We start from the raw sequence: 22,500 nt of genomic DNA, 5'->3' as shown, positions 1-22,500 counted from the left end.
ACCTGCTCCACCTCCTCCAACCACACTCCTGCTGCCTCAGTACCTTTATTGTCTCTCTGAGCACATGCACACCTGAGAGCAGCAGTGCCCCCCTAGTGGTGGTAAGTGTCCAAATAGTGGCGCTGTGGGTGTGACCAGTCAGCCTCCCGGCAGCTCCACCTGCAGTATAAATGTGAAAATTTTACACCGCCTCACGCTCAGGTTGTTATCAAGCACCCTCCATCACCTCACAAACATGAGTGTCGACACCGCCCGCCCAGCAGGGTGACAACCACACCCCACAGCCATTACACACACGATGGAAAGATCCACATGAAACCCCCAAACAGCTGCACGCTGGCTGGATGCTGATAGGCTGAAACCTCCACGGAAGCTGCAGGTGAAGGTCGGGGTGGCCGTTGGAGCCATGCTGCACCTCCTGAGGAGGAGGAGGAGGAGGAGGAGGTGGTCACCACAGAGGAGAGTTTCACTGTGAGTGTTTCCAATAAAATGAATCGTTCTCATCAAACACGGACGTCTGCAGTAAGTCTTACATCATTGTTGACATTATTTTGTAGCTGTCCCCTCCCACAGAGGACAGAAGTCACCATGGCAATATACCTGTAGAGGTCCGCATCCCTCCATGGATACCCAACCATCACTGACCCACCACCGAGCCGCAGAGCCGGCGTTCTCCAGACACTTTCAGCTCTGACACGTGTGCTCAGGCTGAGCCCGCCCTCATCTCTGCAGAGCCGGGCAGCAGCGGTGGACCTGCCGGTTCTGGTGTTCTACGGCAGTGAGCGTGGGCCCACTACAGGACATGTGGCCCTCAGGCAAACTTCATGAAGTCTATTTCTGATTGTTTGGTCAGAAACGTTCACACCAGTGACCTGCTACAGGTCTTCCTCTTTGCACAAAGGAGCAGATAGTGGTCCTGCTGATGGGTTAAGGCCTTCTACGGCCCAGTCCAGTAACCGTCCATCTCCTGAAGTCTCCTCTGTGCTCCTCAGACGGTGCTGGGAGACACAGCAAACCTGACGATGGCATGTACTGATGTGCCATCCTGGAGGAGTTGAACAACCTGTGCGGCCTCTGCAGGGTCCAGGTGTCACCTCGTGCTGCCAGCTGTGACACTGACCACAGCCAAACGCAAAACCAGTGACACACTGTCAAAGGCCTCCGACAGCTCATTGGAGGTTAAATTCCTGGTTTTGTGAATGGAGTCTGGTGGAGCGTGACACTTTCACTTCCTGTCAGAATATCACAAACCTGCTCTCTCTGTGGGAACTGAGCATGTGCAATAACATGACGTTCTACTTCCGTTCTACTTCCTGTGACTCTTTTCCCCACGAGGATCATTTCGGCGTCCGCCCACTCACGCTCTGACCGAGAGAATGATGGAGAACATGAGGGTGATTTACGAGTGGTGGGGGAGGAAAACGAGAGCTGCTCCTGGTCCTCCAGTGCTTCCTGAAAACTCACAATCAGCTGATCGATCAGCTGTGCTCACTCAGACGCTCCTTTAATAACGTCTTCATTAGACTTTGGTTCTCAGGTTGCTCGCTCTCGTTGGCCTTCAACACTGAGCTTTTAAAGCTCCTTCAGTTTATTTTCTGTTTCCACAGCATTGATCAATGCACAGCGACCTGCAGGTTATCACCACCGCCCACCATGTGATTCAGTTTATTTTGAAAAGTCTCAACAGGATCTTCAGCTTTATTGTGAAAGGTTTATGTGGAAAATAAACAAGCGGATGGCAGAGCCACGCAATGGTTTTACCGCCGTTGTTGCTAACGACGACGAGTAAAAACAGGTGCTTGTCCGTCCGTAGTGTGGTTACATTAAATATAAGAGAAAGAGAGAATTTCAAGAAATTCTACAGTGACCATCAAAACCATGAAAATGTTGCCGTAAACAGTTTATTTTGCGACACCACGAAACAAACGATAGCGTAACATGAAACGATGGACGTTTTCATATCGTTATCTGATATATATCGTTATATCACACGGCCCTACTCCATCCTGACACACTCACGTCCTTCTGCCCCCCCCAAAAAAAGCCTGAAAGTCAAATGACTGTGATCCATGTGGCAGACGAGTAAAACTCCCGAAAACTCCTGACTGTGCCGGAAACTCACTCTCGTACACAGAGTCATCTTTACCAACAGGTGGCTCCACAAACTCTGTGCTGGACCACACCTGCACCACTAGGTGGCAGCACTGCGCCTGAACAAGAGAAGATACGACTTATAGGGACACGTGAAGCGCCTCCATCCTGGTTTCTATGACGATAACTGATCAAGCAGGTACACTTTGACATGACCACAGGAGGGCGCCGTCACAGGACTAAAACCAATGCCATCACTGGCTGTTTACCTGCTCTGTGTGTGTGTGCGTTTGTTTTTACTGCACAGCCACCTCTCCTGCTGACTGCACACTTCCTGCTCCCATGAGGCTGAGCAGGAACTGTTTCTGTTTCCGTCTGCAGCGTCACAGCAGGTGAGCCCATAACACACACACACACACACACACACACGCACAAACACACACGCACGCACACACACACACACACACTGCCGCAGTGTCTGTATCTGCAGGCCACACAAACTAACTTTTGTGTTTTGTGCTGAGAGACTCTGTGATGGTTTCAGATGTTTTCAGCTGATCATGTGACACGCATAAATGGATCCAGCCAATCAGTCTGTTTATTTATTCCACCCATCCTCTGCTGCTGATCCAGCTCAGGGTCTATCCACAGAAGCTTCCCAGCCTCCTCCTGCTCCTCCTCCAACTCCTCCTCCTGGCACTTAGGTGTTCCTAGACCAGCTGAGAGAGATCACCTCTGCAGTGTGGCCGGGTTTATGCCCCGGCCTCCGCCCTGTGGAAAGAGCTGACCTAGGAGGCATGGAGTGGACTTCCTTAGACTTAGAAATGATTAAAATGAAAATAAATCAATAAGGCCTCCCAAGGCTTCAAAACGGGTGTCGGTGCTGTGATGTCACCAATCTGTCATACTGTACAAATTAAACCAGTGTTTCCAACCTTTTGGAGCCATGGCATATGTTTCACATTACAAAAATCACACAGCAAAAACAAAAATGTCACAAAAAGCACAGGATCATTTCCCCCCGCACTCCAGGCAGAGCAGAATTGGCTCGGTTTGTCCCCAGTTTACCTTTTTTGCTTCCTTCTGACCACTGCTCATGCTGGGGCCTTCATCTGGGTCGGAGTTTCCTCCAGGACCAGGTCACACTGACTACTTTTCTTTTTCAATTACTTTTCCAGCTGTGAGACGCTGCGTCGTCTCACAGCATGACTATTGTCATTTCTTCTTCGTCGTCTTCTGTCTTACTGGCAGTTGGCGACCCACTGAATTAGAGCAGGTAGTTGTACTGCCCTCTAGTGGAAGAGAATGTCATTGTTCTGCCCGTTACTCACACTGATTACTTAGAACGGCGGTCCGTTTGGTACTGGGCTGCGAGAGTTGAGGCTCGGGTTTGAAATTTATGGTTTTCACGGTTTTATCGTTTCTTTTTAATCGTTTTTATCGTTAACTCTGTTTCCTTGTGTGTTATGAATAAATCTTCTGTTTTTGGTACCGGTTTTATTTTGTTGTATTTATCTGCGACACCTTAAAAGCCGGTCCGTGAAAATATTGTTGTACATAAACCTGTCCATGAAGTAAAAAATGCTGAGGACCGCTGCCTCAGAGTACTAATCAGGTGGAACCAGATAATCTTCCACGGCTCACCTGATCATTTCTCACGGCACACCTATGTCCCGTGGCCCAGTGGTTGGGAAACACTGTATTAAACTATATTATATTATATCACAGAAGGGCTGCAACAACTGATTGAGTATTTCGAATAATTTAATTAGAAAAAATTTGACAAATTTTTTGCGTCAATGTTTCGTTTAAGGCACGGCTCTGTAGTGTGCTATCGTCACCATGGAAACTGTTACCACGGTAAATCTTAATACTGAACTGAGGCCTCAGTTACACAGGTGACTGCCTGGCAACCGTTGCTAGGGAAGCATGTACTCATCAAGTGGTCGGTTGGTGGAGCTGCACCAAAACCTCGTAACCAGAAACAGAGACCGTCAAAGTAAAAGTCTTGACTTTTGAAATATGTTGGTTTAAGCAGTGCAGCACAGCTTTTACTTTGAGGGTGTCGGTTTCCAGCTTGGTTTTCACAGCTTCGCCGGAGCTCGGAGAGTAAATGGCGAGTGAATCACTCCCCTCTCCAACAGTCTGATTTATAACACAGGAAACGAAGAGCACCACGTTGATTTTATCATCGCTCTTAAAGCAGTGGCTGTAATCTGTTTGTGATAAGGACGGTTTTCAGCCGCAGGCGGATCGAGCACGACCTCGACGTCCGAGATCACCGCTGAGACGCTTTGTTCTGTTTTCTGAAGTTTTACAGCAGAAACTTTTGTCCCTCTAATAATAATAAATGTGTTATTAAGGTTTCTGTTAGCGACGAGTGGCTGATGATTTACAGCATCACGCTGCAGCAGCTCATTCTGCTGAAAAGAGGATAAAACAGCCTGCATTTAAATAAAACAGGGAGGCTGAGAACGAGACGCTGCGTGCAGAAATAATCCAGCCAGGCTGGTTTGAGTGTTTGTTGGCAGGATTAAAGAAAAACCATCAGGCTGCGTCTAATGAAGCATGAAATACTGAGAACAAATAATCAGGTTTCTGAGTATTTTCCCCCAAACAGGTCGCAGTCCCAACTGAAGATTCATTTAGTCAGAAAACCAAAAACACGGCAGGAAACTCAGAGGAACGAGTCACAACGAAGAGTCGAGAGGACGTCCCCTCCTCACGTCCTTGCCGAGTCAAACTCTGGACCTCCAGCTAACCGCTCGGCAAGGACGCTTCGATCCTGCCGCGCCCGGATTAACATGACGGCAGGAGATGGATATCCTGCAGTGTGATGGCAGAGCTCCACGCCGTACACCACAATCACACCTCCCTGAGCGACATCATCAACACTCTGAAACAGGAAACGCCCGCTGTCATCGAACCGCCGCAGACGTTTTGAGCTGCGTCAATATTGTGACTGCAGCGCTCACAGATTATTGACACGCTGAAGGAAACCACGGAACAAACGAGCGTGAACGACAGGAAACAACAATCAGGGTAAACTGCAACAGGAGAACTCACGCTAACGGCACTGAGGGAGAAACTACAAAGAAAATATGGAATAAAGTGTGACACAGTACAAGCACAGAGTCTGCTGGTCTGGGCTCGTGTTCCTCCACAGCTGCAGGATGAAGACGAGTCCCACCAACAGCTGCAATCAAGTTACAGGAACATGTTTGCAGAAGCTCCTGATTTCCTCACTTTTCTTCAAACTTTTGTTCTCTTAATATCTGAAAGTAAAGTGTTTTAAGAACAAATACGTGTGCTGACTTTGTCGTTGCGGTGCTCTCCAGCAGGACCGGGAGAGTATCCTGAGTTATTCACGGTTCCTACAGGAATCATTCAGCAGCCTCGTACCTGCAGGACCTGTTCACACGCCGGTTTGGTTGAAGTCAAAGTGTTCAGGCTGCTAATGAGACAGCAGCCTGAACACTTGGGTACAGTTGGTACATAAAATGAGAGCTTGTGCAGGCGGCTGCCCAGGAGGGCAAAGAAAGCAGATAAAGAAGTCATTTTTAACAGTAAGCAGCTCACCGAGAAATTTCACCTCTGTGTAGCTGCACCACAGACGCTGGGACAGCCTCCATCATCACGGTTACAGTCGGTCTTTCGCTCTGCTTTGTGTGCAGATACAAAGACAGAAAATGGGCTGCGTGAGCGAGGCTGCAGCGACTCGCTCAAACCGTTTAGTGCTAATTGTTCAGAGTTCAGGATGAGGCCAAGGACGCCGTGCGGGCTGAGAAACGAGCCCGAGCTCGGGGACAAAGAGTCCCACGCTGCCCCTGAAATGAAGGTGACCCGAGCTGGAAAGCGAGCGGAGGCACGAGTGGCGTTTCTGCAGCTTGTTTGATACTGTGGACTTTCCACTGTGCTTCCCTGATCACTGAGTTCAGCTCCTCACACTCAGCAGCAGTAACAGCACAGCGCTCGACACACAGCAGGAGTTTCTGTGCCGCTGCCGCGTACGTGGACGTTAACTGATCATCCTCGCGGCCCAAATCAGTTTTCTACTTCCTGCCTTCTCGACTCCGTCCGCTGTTTTCGGCACAGCGGGTGTCACCACGAAACGAGATTAACTGATGGTGTATAACGGAGACAGATCACCATGGTAACTGACGATGGTCTGACCTGTTCGTATGTTTATCACAGTGAACATTCAGTGAGTAAAACAAACACTTCATATACTCAGTGTCTCATCGGGCTGTGGGACCGAGCTGAGCAGGTGGGTCCAGTTTGAAGTCTCAGAAATAATTTACCATGTCAGCTGACATAACACTGCTTTGTTCTTCTGCAGCACTCATCTTAGTCTCACCATTTTACTCTGGGTCACCTGTTCCTCTGACACTGTGTCTGACTGACGGAGGAGATGAAACGGATTCAAACACCTCGTTTAATGGGAGCACACTGAGGTTAATTATGGAGTTCCACAGGGTTCAGTGCTAGGACCAGTTCTGTTTACATTATACATGCTTCCCTTAGGCAGCATCATTAGAAGACATAGCATACATTTACACTGCTATGCTGATGACACCCAGCTCTATCTGTCCATGAAGCCAGATAACACACACCAATGAGTTAAACTGCAGGAATGTCTTAAAGACATAAAGACCTGGATGGCCGCTAACTTTCTGCTTCTTAATTCAGATCAAACTGAGGTTATTGTACTCGGCCCTGAAAATCTTAGAAATATGGTATCTAACCAGATTCATACTCTGGATGGCATTACCTTGGCCTCCAGTAACACTGTGAGGAACCTTGGAGTCATTTTTGACCAGGACATGTCCTTCAACGCACATATTAAACAAATATGTAAGACTGCTTTCTTCCATTTGTGCAACATCTCTAAAGTTAGAAATATCCTGTCTCAGAGTGACGCTGAAAAACTAGTTCATGCATTTATTACTTCCAGGCTGGACGACTGTAATTCATTATTATTAGGATGTCCAAAAAACTCCCTGAAAAGCCTTCAGCTAATCCAAAATGCTGCAGCAAGAGTCCTGACAGGGACTAGAAGGAGAGAGTAGATTTCTCCTGTTTTGGCTTCCTGTTAAATCCAGAATTCAAAATCTAATTCATGTTTCCATCATTTACCCAGGAATAAAAATGTAATTTTCTTGGATGTCTCCTACTTTTACTCCCTGAAAAAGAAACATACGTCCCCATGGACATCTTTTATTTTAATAAAGGAATTTAGGATTTATTATAAGCATCACATTTAATGAGAAATGTCAAACTGCGCCTCTGACAGGAGCATTTGTGGCAATGCAGCTTTCTGATCTTTGAATCACCTCAGCTGAAATACTCTGCCAGTCCTTATGGATAACTGCACGGAAATATGAAATAAACATAATCAGGAATATAATCTGCAAATCCGATGAGTTGATAAGCCACCTCCTCCGGCACAATAAAGGGCTTGTGTGGTCCCCTCGATGCGAGCTGGGAAGATTAATCCCTGTCATTCCGTTATGGGACTCTAATCTTATGGGATAACATATACGGAAATCTCCACCTCCGTTCACGTTTATCCGCGAGCTGCAGCACGAGGTGGACAGCCGGGTGGAGGTCCTGCGTTAAGTGTGAGGTCACTCCGGCTTATCGTCACCTTTTCCATCTGTTCCCTACGTTCTCTCCGTGCCTCTCCTGAACTCGGACGAGCTGATCAGGTCACGTGATAAATGTCATGATTTATATGATGAGTAAAAGTTGTAGGTTATCAGAAGAGAGGCACCTCTCCATCATACTAACACACCAACACACGCCCAGAGCTGTGGACTGGTGTGGGACTCGGGGCGTGGGGCGACTGCTGGAGCCAGTTTTTGTGTTTGCTTTCAATCTGGAGTCAGACCTGATCGAGACCTGGTCTCAGTCAGACCCAGTCTCAGTCGGACACGGTCTCAGTCAGACTCGGTCTCAGTCAGACTCGGTCTCAGTCAGACCTGGTCTTAGTTTTGTCTGTTGTCCTGGAGTCAGACCCGATCCTGGACTTTGGGGCTAGTTTAGTTCTCTGCTTTAAATCTTGTTTTGGACTTTGGACCTGTAGCTGGACTTTGGACCTGTAGCTGGACATTGACCCAGATACTGAACTGGTTTTGGACGTGGTTTGGGCCATGTACTTGGAGATGGGACTGCTTACGTTTGGGCCTCTCTCAAACCTGGAGTTGGTCATTTGGACTTTAAACCAGTGGGTCTGTTGGTGATGGATAAATACTTTCCCCGAGTTTCTAACTTGATTAAACAGCTACCAGCACAGGGACTTTGGTCCATTTTTCTCCCGTTGAGTCTGTTTGGAGGTTTTTTTTCCTGCTGCGAGTGGAGCAGACAGAAGAAGCTGGAGGTGGAGCTCCTATAAATGTGTGATCGTGGCTTTAAGCTGTCCCAGGTTAATTCTCTGGGGTGTTTCTGAGTCTAAATAAATCCATACAAGCCCGGCTCATTCCCACAGCAGTGGGTCACAGCAGTCTGGCTCCAGCGAGCCAAATGAATAATGAAACACGCTGAAAGGCAGAACTAAACAAGCTGCTGAGCAGCAGCGTCGCTTTGTTCTCATCATTAATGTCACTAATCCTCTGAGCCCGCCGGCTGCACAGCTACTCTTAATCACTGGCGATCCAGATACCGCCGCCCCCGATATCTGGAGGCGGTTTCTCACCCGCCGCCGCAGTTAGAGCGAATTATTAACTAGAATGACCTCTGATGACCGGCTCAAACTTTCCACACAAAGGACTCATTCAGACCCACAGAGCCCTGTCTGACACACGGGCAGGTGGAGAGGACAGGTGGAGCAGACAGGTGGTCAAAAGTGCTTCAGATACACAAACAAGCAAAACACACTGAGGAGAAAACCTTACCCAGCTCCTCACCTCCACCTTTAACATAAAATCAACACTTAAAAACAGGGTGAGAACAAACCTCCACCTTCGTCCTTATATTTCATTGTGTTAGCAATAGGCTAAGATGTTAGCTCTGAGCTAATAATCAGAGCAGTGAAATGAAGCAGTGCTTAAACACCTGCACAGGTGTGCGGACACCAGCCTGTGGGGTGAGACGGCCTCACACGAAAGTTCTTTACTGAAAACATTGATGATATCCGAGCACATATCCCGCTCCCATCCCAAGACCCTTATGAACCACCTGGATGTTCATTCTTTTTCTCCGAATTTAAACCAGTTTCATTATCCCATCTCACTGATATAATAATGCACATGAAACCAACTACGTGCCCCTTGGATGTGTTACCTACCTCTCAGAGATGTGCTGAAGACAGTCGGCCCTAACATCCTCGTTATTGTAAATGGCAGCATCTCGTATGGAACTGTTCCTCATTCGTTTAAACAAGCTGTTGTTCAGCTGCTTCTGAAAAACCTGGTTTGGACCCGTCAGTTCTTGGTATTTTCAGACCAATCTCTAAGCTGCCATTTTTGTCTAAAGTTCTTGAGAAAGTTGTCCTCCACCAACTTTCCTCATTCTTAGACACGCATAATATTCTGGATAAATATCAGTCTGGTTTCAGAGCCTTCCACAGCACAGAGTCTCTACTGAAGGTGTTCAATGATGTGCTTCTAGCTGCTGACTCTGGAAAAAGCACAGTTGTAATCCTTTTACACCTGAGCACAGCATTTGACACTGTCGACCACACAATCCTATTGAACCGTCTAAAGACGTGTCGGCATTCAAGGTTCTGCTCTAACATGGTTTGCCTCTTACCTGGAGAGCAGATCCTACTCTGTGATGCTGGGTAACAAATACTCCTCCCAGCTACACTCACCTGTGGAATACCTCAGGGCTCTATTCTGGGCCCGGTCTTGTTCTCCTTATACATGCTCGCATTAGGCTCCATTTTTCAGAAACACCAGATCTCCTGTCACTCTCGTGCAGACGATACACAGTTCTACCTCTCTCTAAAACCAGGTGCTGACAGTACGCTGCAGAAAGTCTCAGAGTGTCTTAGCGACATACATTGCTGGATGTCTCTGAACCTTCTCAAACTAAACCATGACAAAACCGACATGATAATCTTCGGTAAGCAGGACTCTGTTAGTCTCATAAGAAACAATTTGGGCCCATTATCAGCTCATGTACATCCCCACGTAAAAAAATCTTGGTTTCATGCCTTCCTATCGTCACGTCTTGACTACTGTAACTCTCTCTACTTAGGCATCTGTCACTCAAGCCTGTCCCGCCTGCAACTTGTTCAAAATGCAGCCGCAAGGCTCCTGACGGGTACCAGAAAGAGAGAGAGTATTACCCCGGTACTCGCATCTCTACATTGGCTACCAGTTAAACATAGAATCGATTTTAAGGTTTTATTATTTGTTTTTAAAGCTCTCCATGGTTTGGCTCCAGGTTACATTTCAGATCTTCTTAGCCTGCACCGACCCACTCGATCTCTGCGCTCCTCCAGTCAGATGCTGTTATCAGTTCAACGCTCCCAGCTCAAATCTAGAGGTGACAGGGCTTTCTCCATTGCCACCGAGACTCTGGAACAGCCTTCCCCCTTTCATAAAATCCTCTTCATCCTTGGAAGTCTTCAAATCGAATCTGAAGCCCTTCCTATTTCCCAAGGCTTTCTTTTATTCTGTTTCAGCGATTCTGGTCTTTTATCTCATTGGATAATGTTTGCATGTATTTTATGTTCACGTATGTGTGCTTGTGTGTGAATGTGTACATTTTTGTATATGTATGTGCATATTTGCATGTACACATTTTTTTACAAACATATATGGATGTCTTACAATGTTTCTATAATGTTTTCATCTTATCTATTTTAATTATTTTTATTATGTCATCCCTCTGTTCAGCACTTTGGCCGACACTTGATGTCTTTTAAATGTGCTATATAAATAAAGATGACTTGACTTGACCCCGATGGGCGGAGAAACCCCATCACATGACAGACGAGCTGCAGGTGAACCGAGCTGATGAAGAGCTGGAGAGGTCGGGCACGAACGCTACAATTTTATTTTGAAGAAAGACGCGGAGACCTGCTGCAGAGAGCTTCATCCAATCAGACGCTCGGACCGGAAACAGCTGGACGGTGTCTGTGTTCATGCACTCAGTTCAAATCACAGCTGAACATGGGACGATGGACAGATGTTTCCATACTTTCTAAAATAGATTAATCAGTTTAACATTGATAAACGTGAGGTGAGACTCTCACACCGCCCTCAGCTGTGGGTGGTGTAGGTGTTGGTCTGAAAGCTCTCCGGTGAAGCTCGGTGCTGCCTGTGGTTAGTAGATGACTGTTCAGGACCCTGTGCCCCTGTAGAGACCGATGGAGGCACTCTTCAGGGGCGGAGGTGTCCCTCTCCGATGTGTTATTCATGCCGGCAGCCTGGAAGAAGAGCCTCAGCATCCTGCAGCGCGGCTCTCCTCGTTAGCAGGAGGGATCGAGTTTCCTCGGCGAGGCCGTCGGCTCAGATTAAAGGTGCTTATGGTAATTGAATCCTCACACGGTGAAAGTGCAGCTGAAACGAGTCGACACACGATACGACTGTTTCTGTCAGAGGAACGCACAAACACGTCCTGCTCCACTTCAAAGGAAACTGCAGCACAGCAGCGCTCAGACCCGCCTCCAGATTAACTGCCACGAACCTGGTACCACACTGTCAGTTTATCCAACACACACACACACACACACACACACACACACACACACACACACACACTACTGTATGCTAATATGCACTTGAATCAGCAGCAGCACCAATCAGTCCCTCACAGGCAGAAGGACGAGAAAACCAAGCGAACCACCTTTATGAGACAGACGTTTGTGACGTCCACAGACTCAGGATCATAAACTCTTAGAAATGGAGCCACGCTTGCAAACATAATAGAATAGAATAGAAAAGCCCTTTATTGTCATTGTACAACACAACTGTGGAGCAAGACGCAGTAACACATGATCGATACAGGAAGTTCGAGTCCAGAAGTTCCAGCAGAGGGTTACACAACAGTCACACCTGGAAGAGCAGTGGGCGGAGCCCGCGACACGACCACAGTTACTGAGACTGCAATGATCCGGTGATCTTTAAAGACGGGGACCATGTCTGCGACCAATCAGCTGCCATCATTAAAGCGACCCCGACACGTCTCTGTGACTGGATGTGGTCATGACATCCAGTCTGTGATGAATCCACAGGTTCAAACAGAGACTCAGTGACGCTCAGTTCCTGCAGGGGGCGATCTCCCGCTGACTGGCTCTGACACAAGCTGCCCGAGAGACGCTGTGTACACCTGTTACCTGTTCAGAGACAGGTCACCTCCCACCAGGTGACCTTGTGATCCAGGTGTTGCACGCTCAGATGTTTCCCTCATCGCTCGGCGTCCCGTTTTCTCCAGTGTTATGGATCCATTAATGACAGACTCGGTCTCAGGTGAGCTCAGGTGTAAAACCTGCACACAACTCGACCTCGCCCGTGTTATTGTTCTTACTCCCAGCACACGTCTACGTGATGTAGGACTGGGCGATATACTGAGTTTTTTAAAAATATCGATATATTTTTATACGAGATAAGAGATGTGACAATATCCTTTATATCGATATAGTCTATGTTACGTTATAATTATACTCGTGGAGCCGCAAGTTTGCCTCTCTTTCGTCCACTTTTGTCTCTACGCTGCGTTACTCCGCCTCGCCTCTCCTTCACTGAACACAACTCCCCCTCCTCCCCCATCGCTTCACCTGCAGGCAACGACAGGACGGACACGGCAGCTATCAAAGAGGAGCTGCTCGGTAAAAAGAAAACATTTGGAGATTACTGTTTTACTGCCGGTAGCGGTAATCTCGTTAGAATGACGTTAACGCCATAACTGCATTAATGCAGCAAATCTCCGTTAACGAGTTAGTGCGCATCGCCCCGTGCGTGGGACTGGACGGCGTCAACGTGTTAACGAGCTAACCACGCTAACGCCCAGAGGTGCTGCACAGCCTAAAATCCTTTCATTTTCTCAAAAGTTGACAGCGCGCCTTATGTATGAGTTCTGGTTGTGCTGACTGACCGCGAACCGCTTTTCTGTGGAACACGACGCTCAGCAATCTGTCAAAAATGTTTGAGTACGACTTTGCTACGGAGCCGCACCGCTTGATGGATTGTTGGAGCATTACAGCTGCTGTAGTCAGGAGCCTCGCGGAGTGATACGCACTGTGCTTCAGCGTAATATTACCGTACTGTGTGTGTATAAGGACCATAAATGGCACCTGTTCAGAGACACGGTTACGAAGAGGATTTCAAACTCCAGGCTGTCGGTCACGCAGTAGAAGTTAAGAACAGAGCAGCTGTGAAATCTTTGTTATTCTGCTCAGCGTCTTTGTTTACATTTTGGCTGCACAGTTGTGAGCTTTTTGTTATGCACAAAAACAACATTGTTTTCTTTTATTTATGGAGCATGATTATTTAATAAAGGCTCATAATTTATTTCTGAGTCATTTTTTCTTGTACATCTACGCTGTATGTTAATAAAAGTGCCTGTGTGACATCTGGGACACAGCTGTGACTAAGAACTCTGTTTGTTCTTACTTTATGGCTTAAAAATATCAAGATATATATCGTATATCGCCATCCAGCTAAAGAATATCGAGATATGAATTTTGGGTCATATCGCCCAGCCCTAACGTGATGTCACCGAAATCCAGCAGATGAAAGCTCAGGGTGGGACGCACCGGGCTGGAGAAACAAACACACCCAGCAGCAGCACTCCCTGAACCGAGCGGTCAGATGGCGAGCGTTAACAGGTAACATCTATAAAATGATCGATCGGGGAAAACCTCAGTTTGATCTGTGACTCGTCCTAAACCCACACAGATCAGACTCGAGGTCGTGTTTTATGAACGATAAATCTGAGGTGCTCGGGTTTATTTCAGCCTCGCCGTCGCTCCGGTTTATTTTGGTTCAGTCTGTTTACGGCCGAGGTCAGGTGACTCCGAGGGTCGTCGTAGGTGCAGCAGAGCTGCGTGTGCAGGTGGAGCAGCCGGGTGGCTATTTTTAGACACGAGTAGAGAAATTATTCAGCGCGATCGCAGCTTTTCATTCAACGGCTGCTGACAAAGGAGAAGAAGCAGCCGTCCTCCTCCTCCTCCGTCAGCGTGACAGGTGGATCTGAGACCTGTGCAGGCTCCGCCCACAGCTGATATTGCAGCCTGAAGATCAGGCGCCGCTCTTTCTGTTTGATCAGCTGCTGAGGATCCACACGGCAAACATCTCCATCTTTGTTTTCAGCAACTCTGCACGCGCTCAGTCTGCCACTGACATCACAGAAACAGACGCCGCGACATCAACCGACACCCCGGCACCGCCCCCCTGCGACTGACGTCAGACCCTCAGACGAGTACACGAGAGATCAGTTCTGTTTCCCCATCAGCATCTGATCAACTTTAATCACTTTGTTGTCATGATTAAACAAATATCAAGAGAGCAAACAAAAACACAAAGAAATAAACTGGAAACAATTAGAGAGGAGCAAAAAATGTAACATCTGGATGACATAAAATAAAAAATAAATGAACAGAAACAAAAGAGTCTGTGTTCTTTTGATTTCTTTATCTGAAATGTTTTTCACGCTTCAGTAAAAGTAAAAGTTTGGATTTCTGGTCCTTCTTTAGGTGAAACCTAGTCAGGAAGCAGCAAACACAGAGCGCCACAATAACAGTTCCAGGTGTCAAATAATGTGAGAAACGTCCACCAATCAGGGCCGCTCGAGCACAAACTACAAGCTGATCATCAAACACGGCTATCCAATTAGCTGCCCCGTTTAAAACCAGCAAAAGCTACAAAAAAAGGACAAAACTGCTGGGAGGGGGGCTTTTTCCTTACCTGTGCCCCGGGCCCCGTTTCTCTGTATCCGCCCCTGTCCGTAACCTTTCACGGGCTCAAAAAAACGCGGTTTAAATCTGTGTTAATGGGGGGGCGGGGTCAGCCTGCAGGAACATCAGTGTTCCTAAGCACTCCAAACACACCTGCTTTACTTTCAGCTGCTCCGCGAACCCCGCAGCTCGCCGTCGGGCTGTCCGGTCTACGTCACAGTATCACCGGAGTACCGACTGAAAGTGCGCCCGCTGCCCCCGGTCCTCGCTCCGCCGGCGCTCACCTGTGTGCGGCTCAGCATGGACGCAGTCCGCGGAGTTCTGTTCCGTCGGAAAGTCTGCGGGCGTCCCTCCTCCTCCGGTACTCAGTAAACGCTCTAACGGGCGCAGAGCTGCCGGTGAGCCCCGGTGAGCTGCGGTGTCCGCGGGCTGAGTTCGTTAGCGGCCCCGGAGCTGAAGGACTGGACTGAGAGTTTACTGTGGACGGGAGAGCAGGGCGGCGGAGCCCGACCGGCAAGCTCCGGGAGACACGGGGGAAGTTTAGTCAGACCACCACAATAAAAGCCCGCATTCGCCCGTGATGGTCAGGGCTGCAGAGGTGAATCTGATGTGGTTTGTAACGCAGACACACACCAGAGTGACGTCACTGTTATGATTTATTTTATTATCATAGCAGTTAAAACTGCTGCTCGGCAGATTTGTGTTTATGCTTCTGCTTAGTTTTTATTGTTTCTTCTAATCCTAACCGTGAGTTAGGAGACATTAGGAGAGCGTCCTGTTTGAAAAATTCATTTCGTTTTAATGAGTTCAGCTGTTACAGCTGGAGGTCCATTTAAACCGCGTGAAAACAATAAACTGAATGTTAGCTTTGACATTTCTGTACACGTCCATCTGTGCGGTCACACAGTAAGAGAATTTTATGCAATGACACATGAACAGTTATGTCATTGATGCACAGCACATTAATGTGACCCCAGTGTTATTATACTGCACGGTGTTCCAGAAACTCTGTAACAGAGCACAAATACAGTCAATAAAACAACAGTTTTACAGTTATTCATGAAGAAACGTGAAAAAGCTGCTCCCTCCTTTAGCTCGCTCTGTATTTTTCCCTGTAGTGTGACTGTGTGCAGCTGTCTGTGACAAAAATAACACTTGCAAACCTCAAATTCAGGTTCAATGAATAAAAATGCCTCATTTAGAAAAATCGATGAAGATCTGAGCAGGTTTATGATGCTTTTATTTACCAGCAGGACAGGAAACAGAGACTTATTATTGTTAAATTGACTGTAGAGCAGTCGTGTGTGTGTGTGTGTGTGCGTGTGTGTGTGTGTGCGTGCGTGCGCGCGCACCTCCTCCTCTCCCCTGCTCCTCCTGTCCTTGCTGTTTACCAGCTCTCTTCCTCCTCCTCTCTGGGGACCTCCGCCTCAGCGCTGCCTGCTGACTCGGTGTGTGAATGCGTATATTCCGAGAAACCGGAAAGACGAAGGAACAAGCTGCACAACTTCACACAGGCACAACAGGACCGAGTCCACCTTTACCTGTGGTGATCTGTCTCAGGTGCAGAGGTCATGTGACCTGTTTACGAGACACGAGAGCAGCAGCAGGACCTCGATGTCACAGAGGCAGGTAAAAAGCTCCTTGGTGACAGAGGCTGACCCCGGGAGCCCCGCCCTGAGAGGAGAGCGTGTTTAGTTTTGCCTGCTGTGAGTCGCTTTCTATCCTTTCAGTGATATTTAAGGTTATTCAGTTTAACCACGATGCCTCCTCAGCACCTCCCAGCTGACGTGCAGCTTCCTCCTGGGTGGAGGTGCCAGGGCAGACCCAGCTCGGCTGTGCTTATTTTTAGGCTGCGGTGCCTCGACCTGTGACCTCTGACCTCCCAGGTGTGAGGTGTTTACAACCAGCTCTGAGCTGTGACCTCTGAGGCCTTTACAGTCAGAGTTTGAGTTTACAGAGACACAAGCAACTTCCCTCACGCTCACTCTGCTGTCCTATCGTGCATGTCCAGCCTGTCCTGTGGCGCCCCCTGCTGGTGTTTTATTAAATCCAGGATGTAGAGTGGAGGTGACAGACGTCCTGCTCCTTTGTGGAGGCACTCATTGATCTTTGTGAGCGGCTGTGAGCTGCAGGAGGAAGCAGAGAGCATCTGTGCTTCATCCTGATGATAATGAAGCTCCGCTGACAGCATCGTATCACTCGCTGTGTCTCCACGACAGCGAGAGTCGCCGTGAAACACCGCCTGTGTCCAGCTCACAGCTCCTGCTCATCATGGGTCATCCATCCAAGTCTCAGAGCAGGAACATCAGCACCAGAAACTGAAACACACTCAGCACTTTATCATTGAACTCCTTTCATACAGTTAATGGCCTGTCACTCTCACCCCAGTCGTGAAGTCTTTGAGAAACTCATCAGAAATGTGATTATGGAAGAGACTGGACATCAGCTGAGTCCAATGCAGTTTGCACAGAGCCCCATTAGAGGAGTGGAGGACACGTTTTGGACTGTACCGAATCTGAGGCTCAAATATGTGGAGAGTAAAGGGACTATTTCTCCTCTGCTTCTAATACAACACAGCCCCAGATTTTAATCAACAGACTTTTAGTCTGAAATCTGGAAAACCTGGTGGGCTGGATTTGACACTTTTTAACTGACACATCACAACGAGTGGGAATAAATGGGGCTCTGAATACTAACGCATCGTGTCATCACAGTCCATCACGGACTCTGAAGGTACGAGACACGGCTGCCCATTGAGTCCTCTGATTTTTGCTCTAAACATCTTCCACCTAAAGTCACTGAGTGGGTGCAGACTGCACTGATGCTGGGGGGTAAGCTCATCATCTCCCAGTGGAAGGCCCCTGCCACCCCACCTGTTACTCTGTGGTATCATCAGCTAAGGAGGCTCGCCGCACTAAAACGTCTGTCATACAGGCTTCTGAAGGAAGTGGAGTGCTTCCACCTGAAGCGGGATCCTTCAGAATAAAAGGATCAAATTAAAACTCAGAGTGGGACAGACACTGGGATCCTAACGGCCCTGAGTAGCACTGCAACATCCACCCCCAGGCTTCTTCATCCAGCTTGCTTGCTCTTCTGGCAGCAGCAGAAGCAGCGACATATGTCACCATATGTTTAAATAACCTCCAAAAACAAATGTTATTTTCAGCCATATAGTGCCTAAAGTTGCACTGGTATAGTATAGTGACCATTCAATATTTTTTTCTACTTTAAATACAAAAAGTCTGAATGAATTTAAAAACACACACAGAGCAGACAGCACGTCTGTCGACCTTTGACAAACACACGAGACGAAATAAAACAGCTGAAGTTACAAAGGTGCTTTTTGTGCTTATAACATATAAATATTATAAAATACAAATGTGATGACGTCAAATTACAGAAACAAAAGTCTAGGCAGTGACTATAAAACCAGCTGAGCAGTCACAGGTGTGTGGAGACGTTCACGTGATGAGTTTAAAACACTCTTAACTTTGCAGTGGGTGGTACAGTAGCACAGGTCCTGCTGCCTTTAGCAGCGTTTTGTTTGACAGCGAGTCTGAAACTCCCGCTGTCACCATATTTTCACCACTCTGGTAGGATATAAACACACATGCTCTGTGCAGGTAGAACGTTTTCCAGTTGGGAGGGGTCTCCCATATGGAAAAGATACATATAAATATGCACATATAAATCTTATAAAGTTTGTATCTGTCTCGTGTGAAACTTGTATGAAAAGCATACAAGAGTGAAAACAGATAGAAGACCCCTAGAAAAATTATATAAAATAAACTTGTATGTTTTGGATACTTACTAAAACAATATATGAAAGTAATGAGAAAGTGGCCACTTTATAATAAGCCTTATATGACTCACTATATGAAGTAGGCCACATCTGATGCAAGTCTTTTATAAGTCTTTTCTATTTCTTTTCCACATGGGTAATGATGCATTTGCAGCGTGTGGGAGAAAAATAACTCATAAACATAGATTACTTTAGCATGAGACAGTTATTTTAGATATTTTTAAAAGTATAACACAACACACTGTTTAGATCGTACAGTTTTCAGCTGCCATCAGCACAAAGTGCTAACATGTCAGGTGTTCATGCCGAGCAGGTAAAACACTGGTGCTGGCAGAATGTGTGTTCCTGGCAGCATCTTTGGAATATGTCTCCATCTATTATGATTTTATTTCACCAGCGTGTAAATTTGAAAGTAAAACGTGAGTAAAACGTCAGATAAAATGGCGACGCTTGCATTCCCACTTCAGGCGCCCACACTGATCTTCCAAAGGCCTCCTCTCCAAAAACCCTTGGCTGGACAAACTGGGTGCACAGTTTTCATCTCATTCATCCTAATACAGCAGAGATGAGGCAAAGTGTGACATCCACACAGAGTCCTTCTGTGACACCACCTTAAAGGGAGGGGACCAGAGACAGCTTATAATAGGGTGGAGGTGAAACTGAAACCATCAGTAAAGTTCACACTGATCCATCACAGCTCAGCTGCCTGAGAAAGACAAACATGGCCTCTTCACAGCAATGTAAGTACATTTACAAATGTTAGACGTCTTTAAATTTGTTAAAAACACAAATTTTCTGTAAGACTTTTAGATCATAACTTTGGATAAAATGTCAAAAAACGAAGTTTGACTTATTTTTATAATCTAAAAAATCCTGACAGAAACTTTCAGTCTTATTTCTGAATTTCACTATTTTAAAATGTAGATTTACAGGAAGAACAATTAATTGAAAAAAAACTAAAAACAAAAACTGTCATAATTTCTGAAACAGTTTTCAGTGGAACCGTATCCCTGAATGTATTTCCTGACCTCCTCATACTAAGGTTCAGTTCAGCTGTGTGACTTCCATTAGTCATGAAATCAGCTGAACAAGTCAGAGGTTTGGGGTGAAGCACGGCCTCGTCCTGTCATGTGACCTACTGATATCACCTGATAGAAAGTTGGTGTCTGCCACCTACAGAGGACAGAGACATCCCGTCCCAGGCGCCTCATCATCACTCACATCTTGCACTTACAGCCTTCGTGGAGTCCCTGTGTCGGGTGCTTGGGTGGGTCCACTTGGAGACGATTTGTCTTAGTAGGAGACTCCAACGCTCATGTGGGCAACGACAATGAGACCTGGAGGGGCGTGACTGGGAAGAACGACCTAGGTTTATCCACCCAAGCTTTAGCTCGGTTTGGAAACAACAACCAAGGCTTTCTGCCTCCCTGATTGTAAGTAACACCACCGCACTGGCGTTCCTTACCACTGCCACCAGCTTTGTGGAAGCGACGCAGAAGACAGGGTAACCGTGGAGGTCGCCTCTTCAATCTGAGAATCTGGATTTCTTGTTTTCCCCATGAGCTTTGCGCCATTCGTCGATCCTGTCCGTGACTCTTGGTGCCGTTGTGTGCTTTGGACCCGGTGGACTCCTGGTTGGTTCTTGTTGTGGGATCTCTTGAGAAGAGTTCTGCAAAATCCCCTCCTCTTCGACATCTGCATTGGCACGGAGTGGACCGAACAAACCTCCGACCAGCAGGGGCGGATCTAGAGAAATTTTCTTAGGGTGGCAAAGAAATCAAATGGGTGGCAAAATCAAAGCCTTTTTTTCCCCAAACACTCATGCAGGTGGTTACATATGGTTAAAATGATTCAAATGCAGTAAGTATACACGTTTTTCATATAAATATAGTCTATAACTTAATTATTGTCTGTAGCCCACATGATTACACACTTTAGTTACATAAAACATGAGTTTTGATGCTATGTACTGTACAGCCTGTATGATAAATAAACATGTAGCCCAATAAGTATAAAATCCAGAAAGCTACACAACATGGGGCGCTTCATTTACAAACACAAGTCTAACTTAAGTTTCACTGTTTTTGTTAGAAAACAGTCACATTGTTACAGCTTAAATTACACAAAATGTCAGAAATCTGCACTGTCATGAACAAACATGTAAACCTAATTTTTCATGATTTGTTGGATTAACCCTCTGAGGTCTGAAATACAATTTGTGACTCCTTTTGAGTTTACGTTTGTATTTCACCCTCAGATTGTTTCATTTTATTTTTCCCCCGTTGCCTTGTTTGGTATCTTTTCAGCTCAACTGACTTTAGTTGTTTTTTCACTGACATATTGCATTAGTGTTACTGATCTGAAATCACACAAAGAACTTAAGATCCTAGTAGTATTTTTACTGTAAAAAAACACAGACATGTTGAGTAAATATAAATTGTACATTTTGTAAACATAAACAACTATTTATCTAAAAATGCAGCCAATACACCGTTTTTTTCATTTTGTATAAGAATTTAAAAATATTACTAAAACTAAAATGAGAGAACAATCAGGTGTCGCAATAAGATGCCCCACAAATGATGTGTGCCAGTAAAAAACAAGTTTGTCCACCAAAAGACAGAAGAGCGCAGGGATAAACCTGCAGGCCTGACAACAGCAGGTGTATCACTCCGCTGGTTTTCTACTTAGTGACAGTGTTTACGTTGCAAATGTGCCTCTGTGACATTCATTAGTGCCCTCACTGACACACTAAACAAAACGACTACACAACAGAACAGCTACACAACACAACACACTAAGTAAACACTCCACACTAAACGTCACAAATCTCTCTCTCTCTCTCTCGCTCTCTCTCTCTCGCTCTCTCTCGCTCTCTCTCTCTCTCTCTCTCTCGCTCTGTCTCTCTCTCTCTCGCTCTCTCTCGCTCTCTCTCTCTCTCTCGCTCTGTCTCTCTCTCTCTCTCTCTGTCTCTCTCTCTCTCTCTCTCTCTCTGTCTCTCTCTGTCTCTCTGCCGTTACCGTCACTCCCCAAACTTTTCCCTCTTCCTAAACAACCAAATCTCACGTGTTGACTTCTTTTTTTTTAATTGGTCGACATGGTGCATTTTTCCACCAATAGGAAAGAGGTGGCTTTTTTCCTTTCTTCACTGTTTTCGCGCTGTCCTTACAAAACGCTTAAAACACACACACACAAACGTGACGACAGTATTTAGAAAAAGCGTGGCTGATATATATGATCATAACTCTGGATTTACTGGCCTGTAATTAAAATGTAAAAACTTTGAAGTCCGAACTTTCAAAGTGGCTGAAACAGAGACTCAGCGTGGCTGCAGCTTGTTGCTGTGTCAGCTTACATCAGTCATGTGATTTGGAGGTGCAGCGTGTCCGTGGACCACAGAGGGTTAATAACACTCACCTTCCTTCCATTTCCACAGTGTAACATCCACCCACCTGTGTAAAATCCGAAATTCCCATGGTGTTGTTCAAAATGTGCTCTGGCACCATCATAAGCATCGCTTGCTGCTGAAAACAAGAAAAAAGCCGGTCCTGCTATGGGCTGAACCATTTGTTACTGGTGCAGGGGGGGAACTCTATCCAATATATTCAGTTTTAGCATTTAGATTCACTGCTGACTGTAACTACGCTCAAACTGTTAATGCTATCTTATTTTAATAAACAACACTGTCATATGCAAAACTGGGGTGGCACTTGGGGTGGCAAGGGATCATTTTAGGGTGGCACTTGCCACCCCATGCCACCCT

The 22,500-nt window shown here is 46.5% G+C and overlaps 1 protein-coding gene across 2 annotated transcripts in view; it reads right to left on the bottom strand.

Annotated features, from left to right (window-relative positions):
• Positions 1 to 15,498, bottom strand: part of LOC146384656 (carbohydrate sulfotransferase 8-like) — a 40,519-nt gene extending 25,021 nt beyond the window's left edge. The window contains exon 1 of one of the 2 annotated variants that reach the window (XM_084936695.1): positions 15,089 to 15,498. The gene's annotated coding sequence lies outside the window, so the exon portion shown is untranslated. The remainder of the gene's footprint in view (positions 1 to 15,088) is intronic. The other variant, XM_084936696.1, reaches the window with a different exon arrangement.
• Between the last annotated feature and the right edge of the window lie 7,002 nt (positions 15,499 to 22,500).

This window comes from Perissodus microlepis, chromosome 7, assembly GCF_051167445.1.
Source record: "Perissodus microlepis isolate ML-2025 ecotype Zambia chromosome 7, ASM5116744v1, whole genome shotgun sequence".
Classification (NCBI taxonomy): Eukaryota; Metazoa; Chordata; class Actinopteri; order Cichliformes; family Cichlidae; genus Perissodus; species Perissodus microlepis.
This window is presented reverse-complemented; position numbering and strand designations above follow the sequence as displayed.